Raw genomic sequence first — 27,355 nt, 5'->3', positions numbered from 1 at the left:
CGATTTTAATCGAAGGGATGAGATAGCCCCATCCTGTCATATCTCGTGTGTGTGTGTATATATATATAGCAACCCTAAAATCTAGGAGGTCTGTCCTATCCCCCAATCCCAAGTCGCGCCGCCGCAATGCCCAACCTCGGTATCTCCGCTGCCGATCCAACCCTGCTGCACAAGCGCTCGATCCGGAGCGAATCGGGGCATCTGCGTGTGCCCGACACCCCGCCTCCACCGGAGGGCCGCGTGACACCGCGAGCACCAGAGCCAGGCCAGCCCCATCGCCCTTGCTCCCTTCCTCTCTCTCTCTTCTTCTCTTGATCTCTCTCCCTCTCTCATTTTTTTCCTTCTGTGTCAGGGAGCGAGAAGAGATCAGCTGCAAGAGCTACCATGGCCAGCGTTGACAGCTTCCGCTGCTGCAGGCCCACCCCGACCGCCCCAAGGACCACCTCGCTGGAGCTCCACCAGCAGGTGGGCCAGTTGCACGCCCATCCCTGCTCCTCTCCTTCCCTCTTCCCTCGAGTCTATGTCTCTGCATTATTTCTCCCGCTCGTTCAGGAACAGCGTCGCTAGCAAGCAGGAGTTGGACCACTCCATGTGCTCATGCGTCGGATCGAGGTCCCGTCGCCAAGAATGGAGCCCCAGTCATCGGAGCCTACGCCGGAGCACCTTGCTCGTCGCCGACTTGCACTAGGTCAGGCGGATCTCAGCGATGGCTTTGTCTTTTCCCGCTGTGAGCAGTTTCTCCCGATCTGATCCCTCTTCTTTTCTAGATCCGTCAGGAAAATCCATGTTATTTAGAGTGTCCATTATGTTTCTAGCACCAATCGTATGCTATAGCGGAGTGGTTAGCACCAGCTAGTTTTACCCTGGGATCCAGGGTTCAAATCCCCATCGATGCGTATTATTATTTTTAGGATTTTTGCCTCTTCAACACAACATCTTTTCCATGTTTATTTTACTTGCTATTTAGTCTATTTTGTCACAACTATTGATTAGTCCAGTGGTAGGGCTACTAGTGTCCGTTCAAGGGATCTCGGTTCAAATCCCACTTGTTTCCCATATTATTATTTTTCCTTGTCTTTTTCTATACGCTAGGATTTTTTTGCTATATCAGGATATAGGTATATTTTCAAACGAGTTTCGACGAGTTAGATATGTAACTTGACTATAATTTTGTGTAGGTTAATAATTTCCAACTCTCATGCATAATTAGAACTGTTTAGTGGCTGTTTGCATCGGTTTGCGTGTCGACGTGTTGAAAACGGTTTAGGTCGTAACTATTTAATCGTAGCTCCGTTGAAGATGTGCCATATATGTAAATGGGCCAGTACAACGAGTAGAAACACGTGAACCACTTTGTTTTGTCGTTTAACAAACCAAAAATGTGATTAAGACAAATCTGGACAGAATTAAGATTTAACACATGGGGTCATTTCGGAGATGCTATATGTCGTTTCCGGTCTCATTTAAAATGCCTAGCTAGGTAGATTAATTTGTTCTTCACTCTCGTGCCATGTTTAATAACATTTAATATATCCGTGACCTGAACGGGAGTGAACTAAATAATTCAACGTGGAGTTTCGTCGATATGCAACTTAATGTGTAGTGTTTGATTGTTGTGATTGTCATGCCTTGCATTAGACCATTCATGCATCATGTGTGTCTTGCATCGTGTGGTGTATATCGTGTGTTGATGCTTGTTTCCAGTTTCCTCCGTCTCGATAGAGTTCCGCAAGCGTGTCGGATGTGAGGACCGTTCGACTACGTCGGTTCGTCTGCTTCACGGAGTCATTCTTCTTCCAAGCGGGATCTCAGGCAAGATGACCATTTCCCCAGATACCATTACTATTATTGCCATGCTAGATTATCGTTTCTATCGATTATGTCTTGTTGCCTACCACATGTTAAATATCAGCCTATCAACAATGCCATGAAAACCTTCAACCTGTTCGACCTAGCAAACCACTGATTGGCTATGTTACCGCTTGCTTAACCATGTTGTTAGCGTTGCTAGTTGCAGGTGCAGTTGCTTCCATGTGATAACATGGGTCCCTTGTCATATCACCATATTAAATGCTATTTAATTTAATGCACCTATATACTTGGTAAAAGGTGGAAGGCTCGGCCTTTCTAGCCTGGTGTTTTGTTCCACCTTTGCCCCCTTAGTTTCGGCTACCGGTGTTATGTTCCATAATTGAGCGCTCCTAACACGATCGGGGTTGTTATGGGGACCCCCTTGATAATTCGTTTTAGATTAAAGCTAGTCTGTCAAGGCCCAACATTGGTACTATTTGCTCAACATAATAATTCTGTTAAACTGAAATGCATAGGGAGTTAGCGCTACCCGAGGAGTAATTTTACATAAACAGGGGGGGGCAGTGCTGATGCTGTTGGTCCCAAAAGGACAGACTGCGGGGCCACCATGGGGCAACTCGAGGTTTGGTACATGTAGGCTTTTCCATCCGTCGTGTTCTGAGAACGAGATACGCGGCTCCTATCGGATTCGTCGACACGTCGGGCAGCCTTGTTGGATTAGTTTTACCTTTGACGAGATATCTTGTGCACCGGGATTCCAGTGATGCTTTGGGTAATCTCAGAGTTAAGGTTTTCCACTAGGGAATCCGACGAGATCGCGAGCTTCGTGATTGAGGATTTCTATGCGGCTTGTGGTAATTTGTGATGGACTAGTTGGAGCACCCCTTGAGGGTTAAATCTTTTCGGAAAGCCGTTCCTGCGGTTATGTGGCAACGTGGAAGCTTTGTTTAACACTGCTTCTAGATAACATGAAGTTAACTTAATTAAAATATGCCAACTGTGTGCGTAACCGTGACTGTCTCTTTCATGAGTTCCTTCTCCGATCGAGGACACGGTGGGGTTATGTCTGACGTAGGTAGGTGTTCAGGATCATTCATTTGATCACCAGTAGACACGTCCATTATGCGTAGATCTTCCCTCTCTTATTTTCTTGTACTCGTAAGTTAGCCACCAAATATATGCTTAGCCGCTGTTGCAACCTCACCACTTAACCTTGCCTCACCCATTAAGCTTTGCCAGTCTTGATACCTTTGAAATGAGATTGCAGAGTCCCCTGTGGCTCACAGATTACTACAACACCAGTTGCAGGTACAGGTAAGGGTTACTTGACGCGAGTGCGTTGATTGTTCATTTGGAGTTGCTTCTTCTTCTTCTTCTTCATCGATCTAGGACGGGTTCCAGGTCGGCAGCCTAGGATAGCAAGGATGGACGTCGTTCTTCTTTTATCGTTTGTTTTCGTCCATAGTCGGACCCTGCTCTTACTCTTGATGATTATGTAAGGTACTGATGTGACTCTGATGTAGCTTGTGGCGAGTGTAAGCCAATTCTAAATATATATCTCATCCTTTCAGTACATGTACTTGTAACGATATCCATTATTGCGACACGACGAGATGCGCTTCTATCCCTGACGAGGCCTTCGTGCCAAATTGAGGATAGGGTCGCATCTTGGGCGTGACATTGAGGAGCAACTCTTTGTGCTTCCGTTCGAGGTGAAGATACCCCGAACAAGCCCCTCAAAGGATTAGTATCCATAGTGACAAGTGACAAAAAATTTCAGCACACTATATGAATGTTTCCTTACCAAGTTCCACTTACCAAAGGCGCTTTACTCCCCGGCAACGGCGCCAGAAAAGAGTCTTGATGACCAACAAGTATAGGGGATCAATCGTAGTCCTTTCTATAAGTAAGAGTGTCAAACCCAACGAGGAGCAGAAGGATCTGACAAGTGGTTTTCAGCAAGCAAATATCTGCAACCACTGAAATTGTCGGTAACAAGTGATTGTGTGGTGAGATGATTCGTAGCAAGCAACAAGTAACAAAAGTAGCAACGGTGCAGCAAAGTGGCCCAATCCGTTTTGTAGCAAAGGGCAAGCCTGAACAAAGTCTTATAGGAGGAAAAACGCTCCCGAGGACACACGGGAATTTCTGTCATGCTAGTTTTCATCATGTTCATATGATTCACGTTCGTTACTTTGATAGTTTGATATGTGGGTGGACCGGCGCTTGGGTTCTGCCCTTACTTGTACAAGCATCCCACTTATGATTAACCCCTCTCGCAAGAATCCGCAACTACGAAAGAAGAATTAAGACAAAGTCTAACCATAGCATTAAACTGGTGGATCCAAATGAGCCCCTTGCGAAGCAACGCATAAACTAGGGTTTAAGCTTCTGTCACTCTAGCAACCCATCATCTACTTACTACTTCCCAATGCCTTCCTCTAGGCCCAAATAATGGTGAAGTGTTATGTAGTCGACGTTCACATAACACCACTAGAGGAAAAACAACATACAACATATCAAAATACCGAACGAATACCAAATTCACATGACTATTATTAGCATGACTTATCCCATGTCCTCAGGAACAAAAGTAACTACTCCCAAAGCATAATCATAATCATGATCAGAGGTGTAATGAGTAGCATCAAGGATCTGAACATAAACTCTTCCACCAAGTAATCCAACTAGCATCAACTACAAAGAGTAATCAACACTACTAGCAACCTTACAAGTACCAATCGAAGTCGCGAGACAAAGATTGGTTACAAGAGATGAACTAGGGTTTGGAGATGAGATGGTGCTGATGAAGATGTTGATGGTGATGAGTCCTCTCCGATGAGAGGAGTGTTGGTGATGACGATGGCGACGATTTCCCCCTCCGAGAGGGAAGTTTCCCCGGCAGGATCGTCCTGCCGGAGCTCTAGATTGGTTCTGCTCAAGTTCCGCCTCGTGGCGGCGGCGAAACCACGAAAAAGCTCCCGTCTGATTTATTTTTGGACGAAACCCTCCATATAGCACAAGAGGGGGGCAAGTGGGCCAACAGGATGCCCACAATCCCCCATGGCGCGGCCTGGGGGTGGCCGCGCCGTGCAGGCTTTTGGCCACCCCCTGGCCCTCCTCTGGTACTTCTTCGGCCCAGTATTTTTATACATTAGGAAAAAAATCTCCGTTGATTTTCACGGCATTTGGAGTTGGGCAGAATATGTATCTCAACTTTGCTCCACTTTCAGGCCAGAATTCCAGTTGCCGGTATTCTCCCTCTTCATGTAAACCTTGCAAAATAAGAGAGAAAATGCATCAGAATGGTACCGTGAAGTGAAATAACAGCCAAGGAAGCGATAAATATCAACGTGAAAACATGATGCAAAATGGACGTATCAGTTTGCGAGGTGGTTTTGCTCATCCAAGCCTTTGGAGCGATCCGAAGGGGTAACTTGGCATGGAGGAGATCACCATCTTCACCACCATCCATAAGGAGGGCTTCAACATCATCACCACTTCATCATCATCGTCGTCGTCATCCACATCCTTCTCATTGTAATGCATCAAAAACCCTGATACATCTCCATCGTATCTACTTTTCCGAACTCTTTTGCCCTTGCTTTGGACTCTAATTTGCATGATTTGAATGGAACTAACCTGGACTTACGTTGTTTTCAGCAGAATTGCCATGATGTTGTTTTTGTGCAAAAATAAAACTTCTCGGAATGTCCTAAAAATTTACGGAGAATTTTTCTGGAATAAATGAAAAATACCTGCGCAAAGATCCATCGGAGGAGGTGTACCAGTGGGCCACAAGCCCCTGGGCCCCCCCTGGCCGCGCCGTGAGGGCTTGTGGGGCCCACGTGGCGCCACCGCCTCCAAACTCAGATCTATTTATTCCGTCTCGCCCGGAAAAAGTTCAGAGAGAAGGATTCATCGCGTTTTACGATACGGAGGCGCCGACACCTCTTGTTCTTCATCTGGAGGGCAGATCTGGAGTCCGTTCTCGGCTCCGGAGAAGGGAAATCGTCGCCATCGTCATCATCAACCTTCCTCCATCGACAATTCCATGATGCTCTTAATCGTTCGTGAGTAATCTCATCGTAGGCTTGCTGGACGGTGATGAGTTGGATGAGATCTATCATGTAATCGAGTTAGTTTTGACGGGGATTGATCCCTAGTATCCACTATGTTCTGAGATTGATGTTGCTACTACTTTGCCATGCTTAATGCTTGTCACTCGGGCCCGAGTGCCATGATTTCAGATCTGAACCTATTATGTTGTCGCCAATATATGTGTGTTTTAGATCCTATCCTGCAAGTTGTAGTCACCTACTATGTGTTATGACCCAGCAACCCCGGAGTGACAATAGCCGGAACCACTCCTGGAGATGACCAGAGTATGATGAGTTCATGTATTCACCAAGTGTTAATGCGTTGGTCCGGTTCTTTATTAAAAGGAGAACCTTAATATCCTGTAGTTTCCATTAGGACCCCGCTGCCACGGGAGGGATGGACGATATATGTCATGCAATTTCTTTTCCCTAAGCACGTATGACTACATACGGAATACATGCCTACATTAGATTGACGAACGGGAGTTAGTTACATATCTCTACATGTTATAGTTGTTACATGATGAATCACATCCGGCATACTCATCCATCACCGATCCACTGCCTACGAGTCTTTTACTACTGGTCCTTGCTATGCTACTTTGTCGCTGCTACTGTTGCTACTGCTGTTACTCTACTGCTACTGTTGCTACTGCTGTTCCTTGCTACTGTTGTCACTACTGTTGTTACTTGCTGCTGCTGTCACTACTGCTCTTACTTTGCTGTTACTTGTTGCAAGACTTTTCTGTAGCCGTTGCCGGGGAAGAATAGTTCCCCGTCCATGTGCTATTTACTGGCGCCATTGATACAACAGTTAGGAATAGTCTGTCGTCAACAGATCTTTTTCTGACGTCGTTGCTATCATACCACTTTGCTACTGATACTTTGCTTGCAGACACTAATCTTTCAGGTGTGGTTGAATCTGACAAACTCAGCTGCTAATACTTGAGAATATTCTTTCGCTTCCCCTTGTGTCAAATCAATAAATTTGGGTTGAATACTCTACCCTCGAAAACTGTTGCGATCCCCTACACTTGTGGGTTATCAAGACTATTTTCTGACGCCGTTGCCGGGGAGGCATAGCTATATTCTGTGAGTCACTTGGGATTGACGTCTGCTGATCACTATGAGGAATCCGAAAGATCCAAGAACTAAAATCTTGCCTTCCACTACGAGGAGAGGTAAGGTACTGCCATCTAGCTCTGCACTTGATTCACCTTCAGTTATGAGTAAGTTTGCGACATCACCTCCTGCTAGAAATCTTGATATGTTGCCTGTGCTTGATGATGCTACTTCTGTTGCCCATGATGCTATGCTTGATACTATGTCTGATGATGCTATGCTTGATACTATGCTTGATGATGTTATGCCTGATACTGCTTTGCCACTAGGTGCACTCCTTGATGCACAAATTGCTAGAGTTGGTGCTAGAAGTGATGATACTTCTGAAACTGCTGATACTATTGAAGTGGAACCTGCTATTATGCCTGAATTGCCAGTTATGCCTGATACACGCTATGTTATGGAGGGAGAGATAGCTGAGGACTTTCTTGCGTGTAAGGATAGCTATGATGTTGAGAAATTACTGCGCAAGTCGAAAGAAAAATCTCTGAACGCTAGGATGAAATACGACCCGAAGTTTGCTACTTCGCCTATCTTTGCGACCGATAAGGATTATGATTTCTCTGTCGACCCTGAGTTAATCACTCTAGTCGAATCTGATCCTTTTCACGGTTATGAGTCTGAAACGGTTGTAGCCCATCTTACCAAACTGCACGATATAGCCACCCTATTCACTAGTGAGGAAAAGGTCCGCCACTACTACATGCTCAAGTTGTTTCCTTTCTTGCTAAAGGATGATGCTAAGACCTGGTTCACTTCTCTTGCTCCTGGTTGTGTGTGTAGCCCCCAGGATATGGTCTACTACTTCTGTGAAAAATATTTCCCTGCCCATAAGAAGCAAGCCGCCTTGTAGGAAATATACAACTTTGCTCAAGCTGAAGAAGAGAGTCTCCCACAAGCTTGGGGGAGGCTCATCCAGCTAGAGAATGCTTTGCCTGATCACCCTCTTGAGAAGAATGAAATACTTGATATCTTCTATAATGGACTTACCGATGCTTCCAAAGACCATCTAGATAGTTGTGCCAGTAGTGTTTTTAGGGAACAAACCATAGAACAAGCTGAGATTCTACTGAATATCATCTTGTGCAATGAGAATGCTTGGACTATTCCCGAACCACCTCCTAAGCCAACTCCAAAGAAAAGAGGTATTCTATTCCTCAGTCCTAAAGATATGCAAGAAGCCAAGAAATCTATGCGAGAGAAAGGCATTAAATCTGAAGATGTCAAAAATCTACCACCTATCAAAGAGATCCATGGTCTCGTTAACCCGATACAGGTAGTAGAAGTAAATTCTCTGCGTAGGTTTGATGAGAGTGATATTCCTTTTGATAAACCTGCTGGCCTATGCATGGATGAATTTGATAACTTCGTTGCCAAACAACAAAGTTTCAATGATTATGTTAGCAGACAATTGGAACAGAATGCTCGTATGCTTAGTCATTTAAGTGCTTGTGTGGACAGAAACGTAAACGATCTTAAGCTTCTGAGTAAACATGCCTCTATGGTTACTACTCAGGTAGAACAAGTACTTAAAGCTCAAAATGACTTGCTCAATGAGTTGAATGATAATTCCGTCAGAGTCGTCACTAGAGGCGGTAGAATGACCCAGGAACGTTTGTATCCTGAGGGTCATCCGAAGAGAATTGAACAAGATTCTCAAGGAGTTAGCACCGATGCACCTAGTCAACCTAGAAAGAAGAAGAAAGATGATAGGAACCTGCACGCTAGCAACCCTGTTGCTGCTACACGTGAGAGTGCAAACGATGTCTCTGGCTCTGATGCTGAAACACAATATGGTGATGAACATGAGCCTAACGATGATATCAATAGTGATGTTCATGTTGATGCTCAACCTAGCAATGAAATAGATGTGGAGATTCAACCTGATCTTGATAACCCACAGCCTAAGACTAAGAGATACGGTAAGAATGACTTCACTGCTAGGAAGCATGGTAAAGAAAGGGAACCATGGGTTCAAAAACCCATGCCCTTTCCTCCCAAACCATCCAAGAAAAAGGATGATGAGGATTTTGAGCGCTTCGTTGAAATGATTAGACCTGTCTTTCTGCAAATGCGTTTGATAGATATGCTCAAAAAGTCTTCGTGTGCTAAGTCCATGAAAGATATTGTGACTAATAAGAGGAGGATACATGAGGTTGAGATTTCCAGCATGCTCACTAATTATACCTTCAAGGGTGGAACTCCCAAGAAACTAGGTGATCCCAGTGTGCCCACTATACCTTGCTCCATTAAAGGCAACTACGATAGAACTGCTTTATGCGACCTTGGAGCCGGTGTTAGTGTTATGCCTCTCTCTCTTTATCGTAGACTTGAACTGGAAAAGTTGACACCCACTGAAATCTCTCTGCAAATGGCCAACAAGTCAACTGCTTTCCCTATCGGCATTTTCGAGGATGTGCTTGTTGTGGTTGCTAATGTCACTATCTTAACAGACTTTGTTATTCTGGATATTCCCGAGGACGATGCCATGGCTATCATCCTCGGAAGACCCTTTTTAAACACGGCAGGGGCTGTTATAGATTGCAACAAAGGCAATGTCACTTTCCATGTCAACGGTAATGAGCATACGGTGCACTTTCCGAAGAAACAATCTCGAGTACATTGCATCAATGCTATCGAAAAAACTTCATCGATTCTTATTGGGAGCTTTGAATGCCCTATTCCTCATGTCAAGATGAAGTATGATTTGCTTGTTGGGGAAATACACATCCCCATTGAGGTAACCTAGTGACTGTTCGAAAATTCTCCGTCTTCTTTTGCGATTCGAGAAGTTTTGTTGAGGGGATTTGATCAACCCCATTGACGGATTTTGTTTCGATGACCATGAGATGGAAGAATCGAGGAGTCACAAACCTCTATTCCAAGCTTTCACCTTCGGTTGCTTAGAAGAAAAATGATAGATTTAGTTTAGTTTTCCATGTTTTCTGTTTTAGCGTCCGGTAGAAAAGTACCTCGAAAATAAAAGTTCTCTGAACGTCCTGAAAATCAAGTATGATTTTTTCTGGAATTTTTGAAAAATTCTGAGACAATGAGCTTGTCTGGGGGCTACACCAGTGGGCCACAAGCCCTTGGGACACGGTCACCCCCCCGGGCCGCGCCACCCAGGCTTGTGGGGTCCAAGGGCACCCCCTCCACTCATTCTTGCTCTCATCTGGTTCTCCTACCTCCAAAAAAAATCGTTTCGCAGCTCAAACCCGTGTTCTTGCTCCTCTTGCTGGGATTTTCGATCTCTTTGCTCAAATCACGGTTCTCCGAACTATTTTGGGGAAATTACTCCTTGGTAAGCGACTCCTCCTTGGTAAGCGACTCCTCCTTGGTAAGCGACTCCTCCTTATACTCCGCGTATTTTTGCTGCCTTGGTGACCATGTTCTTGAGCTTTGCATGCTGAGTTTAGCTGGTCCCAAGTAGTTTTGATGCGTAATATGGCCTCTAGGCACTTGTGGGAGTAGTTTCTACTAGTTTAATTGAGCCTTGTTCACTTTTCGTTAGAATCACTAAAAAATTTAGAAATTTTCAGAGATAGAAAAAGGAAAAAAGATGAGGAGGTTCTTAAGAGGCTCGTCAAGCTGTGACCCCAAGGATGATGGGAGTGAGAAGAAGCCCAAGTATCTGGTCCCTCGAGTCGTAGAAGTTCAAGCGTGCGAGTGGGCAAGTGATACGTCTCCAACGTATCTATATTTTTTGATGGTTTCATGCTATTATCTTGTCAAACTTTGGATGTTTTGCATGCCTTTTATTTATTTTCTGGGACTAACTTATTAATCCAGTGCCAACTGGCAGTTCTTGTTTTTTCCATGTTTTTGACCCCTTTCAGAGGAGGATTTTGAACGGAGTCCAAACGGAACAAAACTTCCGAAAAGATTTTTTCCGGAACGGAAGAAGATCGGGAGACTTGAGAACCAAGGCAGGGGGTCCTTAGGGACCCCACAAGCCCTCGTGGCGCGGCCACGGGGGGCCCGTGCCGTCTAGGCTTGTGGGCTCCCTGGGCCACGTCTGCCCTAGGTTTGCGCCTATATATCCCCAACAATTCCACAAAAAATCAGGAGAGCATCGTAATCACTTTTCCCCCGCCGCAAGCTTCTGTCTCCGCAAGATCCCATCTGGAGCACGCCTGTTGCCCTGCCGGAGGGGGGATTCGGACACGAAAGGCTTCTCCATCAACACCATGACCTCTCCGATGATGCGTGAGTAGTTCACCGTAGAACTACGGGTCCATAGCTAGTAACTAGATGGCTTCTTCTCTCTCTTGGATCTTCAATACAAAGTTCTCCGTGATCTTCATGGAGATCTATCCGATGTAATCTTATTTTGTGGTGTGTTTGTCGAGATCCGGTGAATTGTGGATTTATGATCATATTATCTATGAATCTTATTTGAGTTTCTTATGATCTCTCTTATGCATGATTTCATATCCTTGTAATTCTCTTCGAGTTGTGGGTTTTGTTTGGCCAACTAGATCTATGATTCTTGCAATGGGAGAAGTGCTTGGTTTTGGGTTCATACCGTGCGGTGACCTCACCCAGTGATAGAAGGGGTAGCGAGGCACGTATCGTTTTGTTGCCATCAAGGGTAAAAAGATGGGGTTTTCATCATTGGTTTGAGATTATCCCTCTACATCATGTCATCTTGCTTAAAGCGTTACTCTATTCGTCGTGAACTCAATACACTAGATGCATGTTGGATAGCGGTCGATGTGTGGAGTAATAGTAGTAGATGCAGAAAGTACCGGTCTACTTGTCTCGGACGTGATGCCTATATGCTAGATCATTGCCTTAGATATCGTCATGACTTTGCGCGGTTCTATCAATTGCTCGACAGTAATTTGTTCACCCACCGTGATATTTGCTATTATGAGAGAAGCCTCTAGTGAACACTATGGCCCCCAGGGTCTACTCCACACCATATTTTCAGCCTTACACTTTTTACTTCGTTGCACTTTCCGCCTTCAGAACTCACTTTTGCAAACAATCTTGAAGGGATTGACAACCCCTTTGAAGCGTTGGGTGCAAGCTTTTTTGTTTTTGCGCAGGTACTTTGGACTTGACGAGGCCCTCCTTCTGGATTGATACCTTGGTTCTCAAACTGAGGGAAATACTTACTGCTCCTGTGTTGCATCACCCTTTCCTCTTGAAGGGAAAAACCAACGCAAATCAGAAAAGTAACAAGAGGAATTCCTAGGCGCCAGGGAAGGACTTTTGTTGCCGCAGCAGCAAGCGACGTGTTCTTATGCGCAGCTGGAATTTATGAGGACTTTTATCACTTGGTGGATAACGGAGGCCTTACCTCCTTCGTTCAAGATAAGTGTCCGCAATACCTCCTCCTCACTAATATCTTCGTACAAAGCTTTAAATTCTATCCGAGGAAGAATCCTCCTATGGTTGAGTTTAAACTTTATGATATCCCCCAGCGCATGTCACTCCAGGATTTTTGCAATGTTTGCAAATTGCCTTTTGTTGGGGATATTCATGAACCTCGTCCACGGTACTTGGAAACTTTCATCGATACAATTGTTGTAGGGGAGGAGAGAGGAGTGTCTTGCGCTAGAGCTGCTAGCATTCATTTTCCCGTGCTTCGGTACTTCTCATTATTTGTGGGAAAATGTTTGATTGGCCATGGGAAAGCTGGGTCACTTAGTTCCCCAGATCTTGCTGGCTTGCGCGAAGCCCTTTATAATGATAAAACTTATAGCTTGGGCGCTATAGTAGCTCAACGGTTGAACACAAACCATTCTAAGGGCTTTCTCTATGGAGGTATCTATGCCACCCGTCTTGCCAGACACTTTGAGATACCTATTAGACTGGACGAGGAAGAAGAGATTCTTCTTCCCGAGGGATATCTAGATTATGATAGCATGGTTCGCCATAACTTTCTTGATAGAGATATAAATAGAAGGATGATTTATAAACTGGTATTTAGTCAGGGTACTCGTGAGACTATTACTTTGCCTGCTCCTTCTTTGTTCAATCATCATGCAGGCAGGTACATTATTATGCCCTCGGACATCTACGCATACTAGGGCTTGGCCCAACCACAGGTGCCCGTGCCCGAGCCGCCAGTCGAGTACCAGACGCCGGTTTATCAGTGGGAGCCAGAGGAGCTCACACGACAGTGGCATCCTCAGTCTACTCCGGAGTACCCCAGAGCTGGTTATTTCCCTCCTTGGGAGTAGACCAACTTAGGCCAAAAGCCTAAGCTTGGGGGAGTACGTGTTCTCACCGACTTTACATTCTTGCTTATGCTTTCACTTTGTTAGCCCGTGTTCACACTTTGCCACTGTATCATCCATGCTAGTTTTATTTTCTTTTTCTCATTTTCTTTTCGTGTGTCTGTCTAGTTTGAGAAAACCCAAAAAGATTTTCTTTTCTTCTTTTGCTTGTTGGGAGCTTCCCCGTGTAGATAGTTTTCTTTTTCTTTGGGTCAAGGTAGAAGATATTGGTTACAATGTTTAGTGGCTCTTGCATGCATACCTGTTTAGCTTTCAAAGTGGCATATTACTTTGTCTTCTCCTTTGTGTTTGCCTGTAGATTCCAGCTTTAGTCCAATGCACGAGCACTCTTATTATTGTTCACATCATTCGGTCGTGCAAGTGAAAGGCAATACTGATGATATATGATGAAGTGACTGAGCCTGGAAAAGCTCGTATGAACTCGATCTATTTTGTTTTTGTAAATATGACTAGCTCACTGTTCCTAGTTCAGCTTTGTTGTGAGAGAAACATGTTTGCAATGACAACTTAGAGATCATAGTTGCTTATGCCATGCTTACTTAGCTAGGAGCTTATAATGGTTTGTCTTGGTTGCCCACATGAATGTTGAGATGACTATGATGTAGTATGATAGGATGGTATCCTCCTTTGAATGATTCAAGTGGTCTGACTTCACGCATGTTCACGCATGTAGTTGAAACAAAATCAACATAGCCTCTATGGTGTTCATGTTCATGGTGATTTATGTCCTACTCATGCTTGCACTCAATGTTGGTTAATCTCAATGCATTTTGATGACTGTTGTCGCTCTCTAGTTGGTCGCTTCCCAGTCTTTTGCTAGCCTTCACTTGTACTAAGCAGGAATACTGCTTGTGCATCCACTTCCATAAACCCAAAGTTGTCCCATATGAGTCCACCATACCTACCTATGTGCGGTATCTACCTGTCGTTCCAAGTAAATTTGCATGTGCCACTCTCTAAACCTTCAAGAAATAATCTGGTTTGCATGCCTGAACCGCTCATGTGGTGACAGGGGGCTATTAGTATCTTCCATGCTAGGCGTGTTATCCTCGATATGTGTTTATTCACTATCATTCACGAGAAAGGGGCCGGTAATTGGAATTCCCAGTTCCATGCTCAAATTGAAAAGATAATTGCAAACAAAACTCCCCCGGGATTGATGTTGGTATGGACGGTACCCAAGGATTCGGCTAGCCATGGAGTGTGATTGATTGGTGGTTGGGGGAGTCAAAACTTTACTTTTCTATTTGGGAACCGCCTATAGCATGTGTAGCGTGGAAGATGTTGAGAACTCTTAGTCATTGCGTTGACAATGAAAGCATGCCACCCAAAATTATTATCTCTGTTTTTAAAGCTTGACTCTGGCACCTCCACAAATCAATGCTTCCCTCTGTGAAGGGCCTGTCTATTTATGTTCATGTTGAGTCGTCCTCCTCTTACAAAAGCACCAATTAGAGAGCACCTCTGTCATTTTTATGCTGTGCTTTTAACTATGTTGAGTATGACTGTGACTGGATCTTCATTGACTTGAATTACAATGTTTAGTCAGCCCTTGGTCTTTGAAGGTGCTCTGCATTTATGTTTTGTGGTCTCAGAAAGAGCTAGCGAGATACCATCTATTCATATTGCTTCATGCTGTTTTGATTGAAGTGTTGACATTTGAGGCTTATTATTATTTGCTCGCTAGTTGATTATGCCATTGATATGAGTTTACCGTGAGACCTAGATGTCATTTGCTTATGTGGTTTGCTTGTGATCTTGCTGAAACTCTCGATATGAGTTAGACATAGTTGCAACAGCAAGATCAAACAGAGTTTGTCAAAGTTTTTCTTTTGTCTCTTTCAGTTTGTCAACTAAATTGCTTGAGGACAAGCAAGGCTTTAAGCTTGGGGGAGTTGATACGTCTCCGTCGTATCTATTTTTCCAAACTCTTTTTCCCTTGTTTTGGACTCTAATTTGCATGATTTGAATGGAACTAACCCGGACTGGCGTTTTTTTCAGCAGAATTGCCATGTTGTTGTTTTGTGGAGAAATAAAAGCTCTCAGAATGTCCTGAAAATTTACGGAGAATTTTTCTGGAATAAATGAAAAATACCTGCGCAAAGATCGACCGGAGGAAGTGTGCCAATGGGCCACAAGCCCCTGGGCCGCGGCCACCCCCCTGGCCATGCCGTGAGGGCTTGTGGGGCCCACGTGGCGCCACCGCCTCCAAACTCAGCTCTATTTATTCCGTCTCGCCCGGAAAAAAAAATCAGAGAGAAGGATTCATCGCGTTTTACGATACGGAGGCGCCGCCACCTCCTGTTCTTCATATGGAGGGCAGATCTGGAGTCCGTTCTGGGCACCGGAGAGGGGAAATCGTCGCCATCGTCATCATCAACCTTCCTCCATCGACAATTCCATGATGCTCTTCATCGTTCGTGAGTAATCTCATTGTAGGCTTGCTGGACGGTGATGAGCTGGATGAGATCTATCATGTAATCGAGTTAGTTTTGACGGGGATTGATCCCTAGTATCAACTATGTTCTAAGATTGATGTTGTTACTACTTTGCCATGCTTAATGCTTGTCACTAGGGCCCGAGTGTCATGATTTCAGATCTGAACCTATTATGTTGTCGCCAATATATGCGTGTTTTAGATCCTATCCTGCAAGTTGTAGTCACCTACTATGTGTTATGACCCGGCAACCCCGGAGTGACAATAGCCGGAACCACTCCCGGAATTGACCATAGTATGAGGAGTTCATGTATTCACCAAGTGTTAATGCGTTGGTCCGGTTCTTTATTAAAAGGAGAACCTTAATATCCTGTAGTTTCCATTAGGACCCCGTTGCCACGGGAGGGAGGGACAATAGATGTCATGCAAGTTCTTTTCCCTAAGCACGTATGACTACATACGGAATACATGCCTACATTAGATTGACGAATGGGAGCTAGTTACATATCTCTCCGTGTTATAGCTGTTACATGATGAATCACATCCGGCATACTCATCCATCACCGATCCACTGCCTACGAGTCTTTTACTACTGGTCCTTGCTATGTTACTTTGTCGCTGCTACTGTTGCTACTGTTGTTACTCTGCTGCTACTGTTGCTACTGTTGTTCCTTGCTACTGCTGTCACTACTGCTGTTACTTGCTGCTGTTGTCACTACTGTTGTTACTTTGCTGTTACTTGTTGCAAGACTTTTCTGTAGCCATTGCCAGGGAAGAATAGTTCCCCGTCCACGTGCTATTTACTGGCGCCATTGATACAACAGTTAGGAATAGTCTGCCGTCAACAGATCTTCTTCTGACGCCATTGCTATCATACCACTTTGCTACTGATACTTTGCTTGCAGACACTAATCTTTCAGGTGTGGTTGAAACTGACAAACTCAGCTGCTAATACTTGAGAATATTCTTTCGCTTTCCCTTGTGTCGAATCAATAAATTTGGGTTGAATACTCTACCCTCGAAAACTGTTGCGGTCTCCTACACTTGTGGGTTATGAGACCCTAGTGGATCAACTTGAGTGTCACATGTGTAATCCATTCATGTTCACCATGACCACTTGTATGATGTTTGTGACATTCATGTGTGACTAGTTCTCATAGTTCTCGAGGATATGGATGAACCCTAGCGTATAATAGATTGTTTGATACTAGGATTTAATATGCTCTTTCCATGTTTATGATAATGGTCTTCCTAATGTTGGGTGAAGTCGACCATCCAATGTACGACAATTTTGGATGAAAAATATTACTGTTGGTTGACCGGTTGGTCTTAGAGGTAGGTGTGTGACCGACCCTATCTCCGATCGTCCCGTACTGTTGAAGCAAGGGGTAAAAGAGATACCCCTTATAGGCGGCATCCACGAGAACCTTTTTCCCCTTAATCATCGTTTGGTAATCTGAGTGTGAAAGAACAATGGTTGCGTATGTGATATGGGGCTGCTACGTGGATGCATGTATCTGTATCAGTTCTAAATAGAAATATATAAAATGATTTAGGAATCCCACGTAGCATTATGTTTAGACGCTGCTATAGATGCATGCTAGTGGGGAGTCCGGACTCCCTAGGAACAATTAATCTTATTAGTTTCAATGTTCTTTTGTGCAACCTTTATTATGTACTTTTTCTAGCAATATTTACTTTTACGCTCGCTAGACCATTACCTTTATATAAACACCGCTTTGAATAACTTACAACTTGAGACATATTCTTTAAACTTTTCAAGAGACAAAAGATTGATTCATATGCTCTTCGTAGGATCAATACTCTTATTTTGAAAAGGTTAGAACTAAACCTTGTTTACTTGTAGGACATCATTACATCATTGCTTCCTATTTTCACTCGATAGTTCTGGAAGGTTTAGTTTTTGTCTGGTTCTTTGTAGTGTTGAATGGGAAGTTAAGATTCTTCAAAGGTTTGGACCATTGTTCTTTGACCTATGTTCTCTTAAAAAAATCTTGTTTTTTTTCTTCTGTTTACGCCTGCTTTTTCCCCCTTTTCACAGATTCATTTTTTTAAAGGCGTGAACACCTTTCTAAATTACATGAACATTCTTTTAATCATATGAAAAACAGATTATAATGCACGATTGTTTTATTAAATATTAACATGAGAATTTTAAAATAAACCAGGAATATTTTCGAAATTATAAGAACATGCTTTTAATAATACTTGACCACTTTTAAAATTACATGTATATTTCTTGAAAAGAGAAAGTACATTCTAAATTGAAATATTAATTTTGGATATACATGAACATTACATGAACCCCTTATAAAATTCAAAAATATTTAAGTTTGGTATTTTTCCTCTAAATAGTAATATTCAAGACTTATCTTAACATTTTAAACATTATGTAAAAGTTAAATAAAAAAGTCACAGAAAAAGAAAACAGAAAAGTGAGGAAAATGACGGGGTGGGCGAGAACTAGCAGTCAATGTCATTCGGTTTGTTCGCTTCGTGTTGAGTACCTAACTAATACGCCAGTTGCTTAGGTGAGTGGTGATGGAGCTAAGCAGCGCATAGCAGCTACAACATTGCCTGAAAAGAAAACCAGCTATGGGCTAGGTTCGACTTTCTCTGGGCTGGCTGGAGCGAAGCGAGTTTCATGCACGCCATCTATTCCAAAAACAGCGGCTAGCGAGGACTCAAACTCGCGAGCTCCATCTTCACAAACAACGGAATTCCCTATTTGCGGCTCGTTGCATTAAACAGTCGACGCAATGCACAAGCGAACGGAATTCCAGTCGACGCTAGTGACCTCATCTGGGTCGGCTCATTCTAAAAACAAGTCGCTCCTGGTTTTAGGAACCTTCTTCTTCTTGAAGGTTTCAGCTGGCTTTATACCGGTTTTAAAAACCTTCTAGAAGGTATCTAAGCCGGTTTCTATTTCTGCTTTACTTTTTTATTGTTTTTTTTACTTTTTACTTTTTTTCATTATTTTGTTTTTGTTTTCTGTTTCTGTTTCTTTTTTCTTTTCATTTATCATGTCTTCAGTTTCTTTTCAAAATTTTCGTTTTCCTTTTTTTTCTCTCTTTTTCCTCTTTTTGAAGTCCATTTCTCTTCAAAATTGCATGAAAATATCAAAAAAAAAAAACTGGAACTTCAAAATATGTTCCAAAATTGTTCAATAATGATATAAATTGTTTGAGCTATTTAAAAACGTTCAAATTTTCAAAAGATGGTTGTGTTTTCAAAAATTTCTCATAAATATAAAAAATGATTTGTTTTTACAAAAAAATCAGGATTTAGGAAGATGTTTTTGGTTTTATAAAATTGTTTGTATTATTTTTTTGAAAATTTTCACAACTCTTGAAAAGTGTTCGGGTTTCAAAAAATGTATTTATTTTCAAAACTTGTTCAATAATTCAAAAATATACGTTTTGGTTTTTTTCAGGAGTTAAAAATAATGTTCCAGTTTCAAAATTTATTCATAATTGAAAAATGAGTAAGTTTCCAAATTTTATTCGGCAATTTTAAAATATGTTCTCATTTCCAAATACTGTTTTAGAAATTAAAAAAGTTCATGTTACAAAAAACAATTCCTCACCTTTTATAAATGTTTCACTTCTAAAAAATTTGTGCACAGATTAGGATAGTGTTTGAGTTTCACAGGACACTCCGTTGTTTTCAAACAAAAAGGATTTCGAATTTCCTAAAATAACCCAGATCTGCTCTTCATCCTTATTCTTTATGATTTTGGGGCTTTCATTGATGAGTTACAACTGCTAGGGCAATTTATAGTACAACATCGTGTATGGCATTTGATTCAAGGTTCGAATCCCCGAGACTTCTTATTAATTTTAAGCTACAGAGCATCTTTGCTGTCGCTTGCTATCTTTGTGGGCTAGCTGACCCGGTTGGAGACTAACCTGTGCGATGCTGCGACTGTTTGCCTAATAGAGCGGCATATAAGTGGTCCTATGAACTGATGCTGGTAGCCACTTAGAAATTTAAGCATAAATTCAGTCATCTAACATTTTTGAGAAAAATCGGAAAAGGTGTTGCCAAACTATGGAAATTTTTAGTGTTGAATATTTTTCTAAAACCCAAAGATTATTTGCAACACAGAACATGTTTCAAAATTTCGGTATATTTTTTAAGAAAAACATAAATTTCCATACACTTAAGAATTTTTCAAATTTCTTGCCATTTTATGGTGAACACTATCATTTATGAACCTTCATATATTTGATATTTAGTTTCTTCCCTAATATCAAATAATAATTCAGTTATATTTAAAAAATTCGTTCCAATTTCTTTTCACATTAGTTTTTCGCTTATTCCTCTATTTTATATTTGCGGACGATTTTCATGTTACTAATTTTATTTAAAGTTCATCACTTAATTTTAAATTATTAACTATGTATTTAGAAAAATCATATTGGTTTAAAGAATTTCAATGTGTATTTAGGAAAATGTTTAATGAGTATTTAAGATATGCTCATGGTATAATTATATTTCTTTTGACATATCCAAAAATGATATTTGTCGGATTTGGGGCTCCGGTGACTTAAGAAGGTTCAAACTCTGATATGCGCAAACTCTATGGCTTTACTCTAAAACCGTGCCTCGCGGCGACGCTTTCACGTGATTGAGCTAGGGAAGAAGGACAATGGACACCGGAGATTACCCACGTCCGGGCCGCATCCCGATGTAAGACCCTACTCCTGCTTTCTTGATTTTGTGGTGCCAAAGAGATTACAAGCGTCCCCGCCTACTGTGGCGATCTGTCCCCCCTTATAATGGCCCTCGTTCTCTTCCCCCGAAAAACCAGGCGGGAAAGGTTGCCACACCGACTAGTTTGAAGGGGGGCATCATCCTAGCCAATCCTGACAAAAGGAGTCACCGCGTACAAAAGCTTCCTCTGTGACGCGTTGGTGGGCTCGGGGGATGACCTCCTGCCCTAGCGACCCTCCCGTCCTGGTCTTCTTGCATCAAAGAAGATTAAGGATTGCCTTGGAAAGTGGCACTGTCCCTACTCCCTTAGCACTAAACACTACCGCACGATGGTCCAAACCCGACACTGCAATCAGAGACCCTTCGACGAAATTGTATGTGATGCATTAATTGCAAACGGTGATGTGGAAAAACCGTCAAAAAAGATGCAAACCGTTTGCGATGGTGGTGGCATCAAACACGGTTCAGATTAGAGTTGTTTATGCGATGCGTGGCATATGGTTCACTCTAATGAAATGTTTGCGATGAGGCAGAACAATAGAAACGGACATCCACATGAAGGTATGCGCGATATACGACATAGAGTTCACTCGTATGAACTTCTTGTGATTACGCAACACAATAGAAACGGTCAGCGAGATCAAAGGTGTGTGCGATATACGACATATAGTTCATTCGGATAAACTGTTTGCGTTGAGACAAGAGAACATAAACGGTTCAACTTAACAAGATGTACTAAAAGGAAATGATTGCAGAGCCAAATTAAACATCCAGTTACATAGGTGCCTAGTACACACATGACATTTCCACACACCAAAATAAACTATTACATGCATAATTAACTAGGATAAATGATCATCTGATCATCATCTACTTCTTCTTGCCACCACTCCTCTACTAGGATAAACGGAACATTATTCTTTACTGTGGATAGTTTGCTCTGTTGGCGGGCACACAAGTATATATATGGATCATAGCCTTGGGCGAGCAATGTGCCCACACGCGTCGTACTAGCTCGATGTTCCTTCTATACTAAGTTTCCATTAATCGATGGCGTTTTATGAATACGTCACCGTTTCCCGCAATTTCATCACCGGTTTCCTGCCGCCATCCAGCGATATTTGCGCACAAACCTAGGCGGTGCGCGATGCATCGAGGCAACAAGCGCAGCCTGTAGCACATCCACCTTTGCATGCCAACACACTGAATTGCCGCCTCTGCCATCAACCTCCTCGACTTAGGAAAACGAGAAGGCGCCATGGCCCCTTGAGGCCGAGGCGCTCCCCAGCAACGCGATGGATGAAGCCACGCTACGCGTCATCGCGAGGGTTGAGCAGACCCTTCGTGCAAGGTTTTTCAGTGCTGCGGATAAAGATAGGCATGTAAGCGCCGATAGGCTACAGCTCGCCGCACAACATGATCGATGGTGCGTTGCAGATCAAGCTGCGTGCATCCGCACTGATAGGCTGCGGCTCGCCACACAACGAGAGCGTTGGAGCGTTGCACAACGAGGGGCGCGGTGCACCACACGGCAAGAGCGGATCCATCGTCGCTTGCCTACTGTTGACAAGGCATGATGGCTGGGTACACGTCCCGTCGGTTCCCCCGTTCCTTGCTAGGAGTGGGTGGAGGCCGTCTGCGCCGTACTTTCACCAGAGGTCGGCCGCGCCGAACTTGCACCAGATGCCCGCCGCGTGATACGTCCATTTTGTATCATGCTTTTATATCAATATTTATTGCATTATGGGTTGTTAATACACATTATGGTACAATACTTATGCCTTTTCTCTCTTATTTTGCAACGTTTACATGAAGAGGGAGAATGTGGGCACCTGGAATTCTCGACTAGAAAAGGAGAAAATCCTAGAGACCTATTCTGCACAGCTCCAAAAGTCTTGAAAAGTTACGGATAATTGTTTTGGAATATATGAAAAATAATGGGCGAAAGAAGTACCGGAGGGGACCCACCAGGTGGCCACAAGCCAGGGGCACGGCCTACTCCCCTGGTCACGCCCTCCAGGCTTGTGGGCCCCCTGGCAGGCCTCCGGTGCCCATCTTCTCCTATATGAATGGTTTTGACCTGGAAAAAAAAATCATATGAGAGCTTTCGGGACGCGACACCGCCGTCTCGAGGAGGAACTTCGACAGAACCAATCTAGAGCTCCGACGGAGCTATTTCATCGGAGAAACTTCCCCCCCCCCCCCCGGAGGGGGAAATCAAAGCCATCGTCATCACCAACGATCCTCTGATCGAGAGGAGGTCAATCTCCATCAACATATTCATCAGCACCATCTCCTCTCCAAACCCTAGTTCATCTCTTGTATCCGATCTTTATCTCAAAACCTCAGATTAGTACCTGTGGGTTGCTAGTAGTGTTGATTACTCCTTGTAGTTGATGCTAGTTGGTTTATTTGGTGGAAGATCATATGTTCAGATCCTTTATGATTATTCATACTCCTCTCATCATGAATATGAATATGCTTTGTGAGTAGTTACGTTTGTTCCTGAGGACATGGGATAAGTATTGTTATAACTAGTCATGTGAATTTGGTATTCGTTCGATATTTTGATAAGATATATGTTGTCTCTTCTCTAGTGGTGTCATATGAACGTCGACTACATGACACTTCACCATTATTTGGGCCTAGAGGAAGGCATTAGGAAGTAATAATTAGATGATGGGTTGCTAGAGTGAGAGAAGCTTAAACCCTAGTTTATGCGTTGCTTCGTAAGGGGTTGATTTGTATCCATATGTTTAATGCTATGGTTAGATTTATCTTAATTCCTATTTCATGGTTAGATTTGTCCAAGTAAGGGCAGCACCCAAGCACCGGTCCACCCACATATCAAATTATCAAAGTAACAAACGCGAATCATATGAGCATGATGAAAACTAGCTTGACATAAATTCCCATGTGTCCTCGGGAGCGCTTTTCTTTATATAAGAGTTTGTCCAGTCTTGTCCTTTGCTACAAAAAGGATTGGTCCACCTTGATGCACCTTAGTTACAATTGTTACTTGTTACCCGATACAAATTACTTTATCACAAAACTATCTGTCACCGATAATTTCAGTCCTTACACAGAATACCTTACTAAAAACCGCTTGGCATTTCCTTCTGCTCCGCGTTAGGTTCAACACTCTTACTTATCGAAAGGACTATGCTAGATCCCCTACAGTTGTGGGTCATCAACACTCTTTTCTGGTGTCGTTGCCAGGGAGTGAAGCGCCTTTGGTAAGTGGAACTTGGTAAGGAAAAATTTATATACCGTGCTGAAATTTACTGTCACTTGTCACTATGGAAAATAATCCTTTGAGGAGCTTGTTCGGGGTAGCTTCACTCCGTTCGTAAGCACAAAGAAATGCTCCTCAACCTGCTGCACCTACTGAGAATATTTATTATGAAATTCCTTCGGGTATGATAGAAAAACTGCTGGCTAATCCTTATGCACGAGATGGAACACTACATCCTGATTTGCACCTAATCTATGTGGATGAAGTTTGTGGATTATTTAAGCTTGCAGGTCTGCCCGAGGATGATGTCAAGAAGAAGGTCTTTCCTTTATCTTTGAAGGAAAAGGCATTGAGGCTATGTGATGATATTCGATCATGGAACTACAAACGATTGAAATTGGAATTTCATCAGAAGTTTTATCGTATGCATCTGGTTCATCATGATCAGAATTATATTTCTAATTTTTGGCCTCGTGAAGGAAAAAAGAATCTCTCAAGCTTGGGGGAGGCTTAAGTCAATGTTATATTCATGACCCAATCATGAGCTCCCGAGAGAAATTATTATTCAGAATTTTTATGCTCGGCTCTCTCTAATGATCAATCCATGCTTCATACGTCCCAAATGCATCTATAATTTATGCTTGTTCCATGATCTTTTGGATGACATTGTTACATGTTTTGCTACACTTTTATATCTTTTTACACATATTTGGACTAACCTACTAACTTAGTGCACTCAGTGCGAGTTTCTGTCTACTCATGTCTTTTTGCAAGGGCTTTTACCCAATTTTTCGAAGTTCCAAAAATCCCGAGAAAAATATATAAAAAATCAGCATACCGAAAGCTTCGAGATAACCGAAGATGGGCCAGAGGGGGGCCAGGGACCGTCCAGGAGACCTCCTGACGTGGCCTACCCCCTGGCCGCGCCCACAGGCCGCTTGGATGGGTCCCACGTCCTCCGGTGCCCTCCTTCAGCCTATATTTACCTCTCCGAGAGGAAACCCTTCCAGAATATCCAGAATCATGAATTTCTCCATCGTTTCGCCGCCGCTGCACTTCCGAGATCGGGAGCGTCACGAGACCTCTTCCCGACACCCTGCCGGAGGGAGGATTGACCTCCGGGAGTTTCTTCACCACCATGGACGCTTCCCGGACCTGCCGTGAGTAGTCCTCATTGGACCATGGGTCCATGACCAGTAGCTATGTGATGTCTTCTCTCCAATCTTGTGCTTCAATGGTTAGTCCTTGCGAGCTGACCTACATGATCAAGGCATCCATGTAATTCTCTTGCTATTGCTATGCTCGGTTTGTTGGGATCCGATGGATTATGAGATTATGCTCAGATTGTTATGAGTTATATATTTGATTATCCTTTTATATTATGTTCCTCAGTTATTCATGCATGTTCTCTATTGCTATTTATTGCTTTGGCCAAGTAGTAGATTGTAACTCCAAGAGGGAGCGTTATGCATGATTGTGGGTTCATGCCCCTCGATGTCTAGCTTGAGTGACAGAAACATGAGACTAGGGGATGTGTTGTTGCCACGAGGGAGAAAACAACGGTGCTTGTGACCGCGGTTGCAAGGATTATTTACCTTACGCATAGTTTGTTAATGTAGTTGTCCATTGCTTTGAGTTTACACTTTGGGTGGGGCTCGCAACTTAATACCAGCGAGATGTTCTGGATAGATATCTCAAGGTGGATGATTAGTAAGTAGATACTGATGAATAAACGGTCTACTTGTCTTGGCGTACTGCCCCATTACTATTGAACCTCTAACTATCAAGTAGCATAAATAGCAATGCGATGCGTTCATAATTCTATCAATTGCCCAGCTGTAATTTCTTTACCCAAGCATAGTTTTTTATCGTATTTTGGGAGAGATGTTGGAAATATGCCCTAGAGGCAATAAGAAATTAGTTATTATTATATTTCATTGGAAACACAAATACATGTGTGAATACATAGACAAAACACTGTCCCTAGTAAGCCTCTAGTTGACTAGCTCGTTGATCAAAGATGGTTAAGGTGTCCTAACCATATACTAGTGTTGTCACTTGATAACGGGGTCACATCATTAGTAGAATGATGTTATGGACAAGATCCAAACTATAAACGTAGTATATGATCGTGTTAGTTTATTGCTAATGTTTTCTGCATGTCAATGTATCTATTCCTATGACCATGAGATCATGCAACTCCCTGACACCGGAGGAATACCTTGTGTGTATCAAACGTTGCAACGTAACTGGGTGACTATAAAGGTGCTCTACAGGTATCTCCAAAGGTCTCTGTTGGGTTTGCATGGATCAAGACTGGGATTTGTCACTCCGCATAACGGGGAGGTATCTTGGGGCCCACTCGGTAATACAATATCACAACAAGACTTGCAAGCAATGTGACTAAGGAGTTAGTTACGTGATCTTGTATTACGGAACGAGTAAAGAGACTTGCCAGTAACGAGATTGAACTAGGTATGGAGAAACCGACGATCGAATCTCGGGCAAGTAACATACCGAAGGACAAAGGGAATAGTATACGGGATTATATGAATCCTTGACATAGAGGTTGAACCGATAGAGATCTTCGTAGAATATGTAGGAGACAATATGGACATCCAGGTCCCGCTATTGGTTATTGACCACAGAGTGTCTCAGGTCATGTCTGCATAGTTCTCGAACCCGCAGGGTCTGCACACTTAAGGTTCGGTGACGTTTCGGTATAGTTGAGTTATATGTGTTGGTGACCAAAGTTTTGTTCGGAGTCCCGGATGAGATCCCGGGCGTCACGAGGAATTCCAGAATGGTCCGGAAACGAAGATTGATATATAGGAAGTTGGTATTTGGATTCCGAAAGTTTTTCGAGCATTGCCGACAGTGTACCGGGAGTGACGAATTTGTTCCAGGGGCCCACTGGGTGGGCCCACCACTCCCCAAGGGGTCCACGTGGGTTTATTGGATGTGCAATAAGGAATAATGGGCTGACAAAGTCATGCAAGGAAATCCCATGAGGAAAAGGTGGAAAATCCAAAAGAGGTGGGAAATTAAGGAAGGAGTCCTAATCCAAGTGGGATTGGAGGAGGACTCCTCCCTCCTCCACTTCGGTCGACCCAAGGGAGTCTCCTTTGTGGCGCCAAGGCTGCCTCCTGTTGGGGAACATCGCATGGGAAACAAAAAATTTCCTACGCGCACGAAGACCTATCATGGTGATGTCCATCTACGAGAGGGGATGAGTGATCTACGTACCCTTGTAGATCGTACAGCAGAAGCGTTAGAGAACGCGGTTGATGTAGTGGAACGTCCTCACGTCCCTCGATCCGCCCCGCGAACAATCCCGCGATCAGTCCCATGATCTAGTACCGAACGGACGGCACCTCCGCGTTTAGCACACGTACAGCTCGACGATGATCTCGGCCTTCTTGATCCAGCAAGAGAGACGGAGAGGTAGAAGAGTTCTCCGGCAGCGTGACGGCGCTCCGGAGGTTGGTGATGATCTTGTCTCAGCAGGGCTCCGCCCGAGCTCCGCAGAAACACGATCTAGAGGAAAAACTATGGAGGTATGTGGTCGGGCAGCCGTGAGAAAGTCGTCTCAAATCTGCCCTAAAAGCCCCATATATATAGGAGGAGGGAGGGGGACCTTGCCTTGGGGTCCAAGGGATCCCCA

The sequence above is a fragment of the Hordeum vulgare genome, chromosome 3H, assembly GCF_904849725.1.
Source record: "Hordeum vulgare subsp. vulgare chromosome 3H, MorexV3_pseudomolecules_assembly, whole genome shotgun sequence".
In the NCBI taxonomy this organism is placed as follows: domain Eukaryota; kingdom Viridiplantae; phylum Streptophyta; class Magnoliopsida; order Poales; family Poaceae; genus Hordeum; species Hordeum vulgare.
This window is presented reverse-complemented; position numbering follows the sequence as displayed.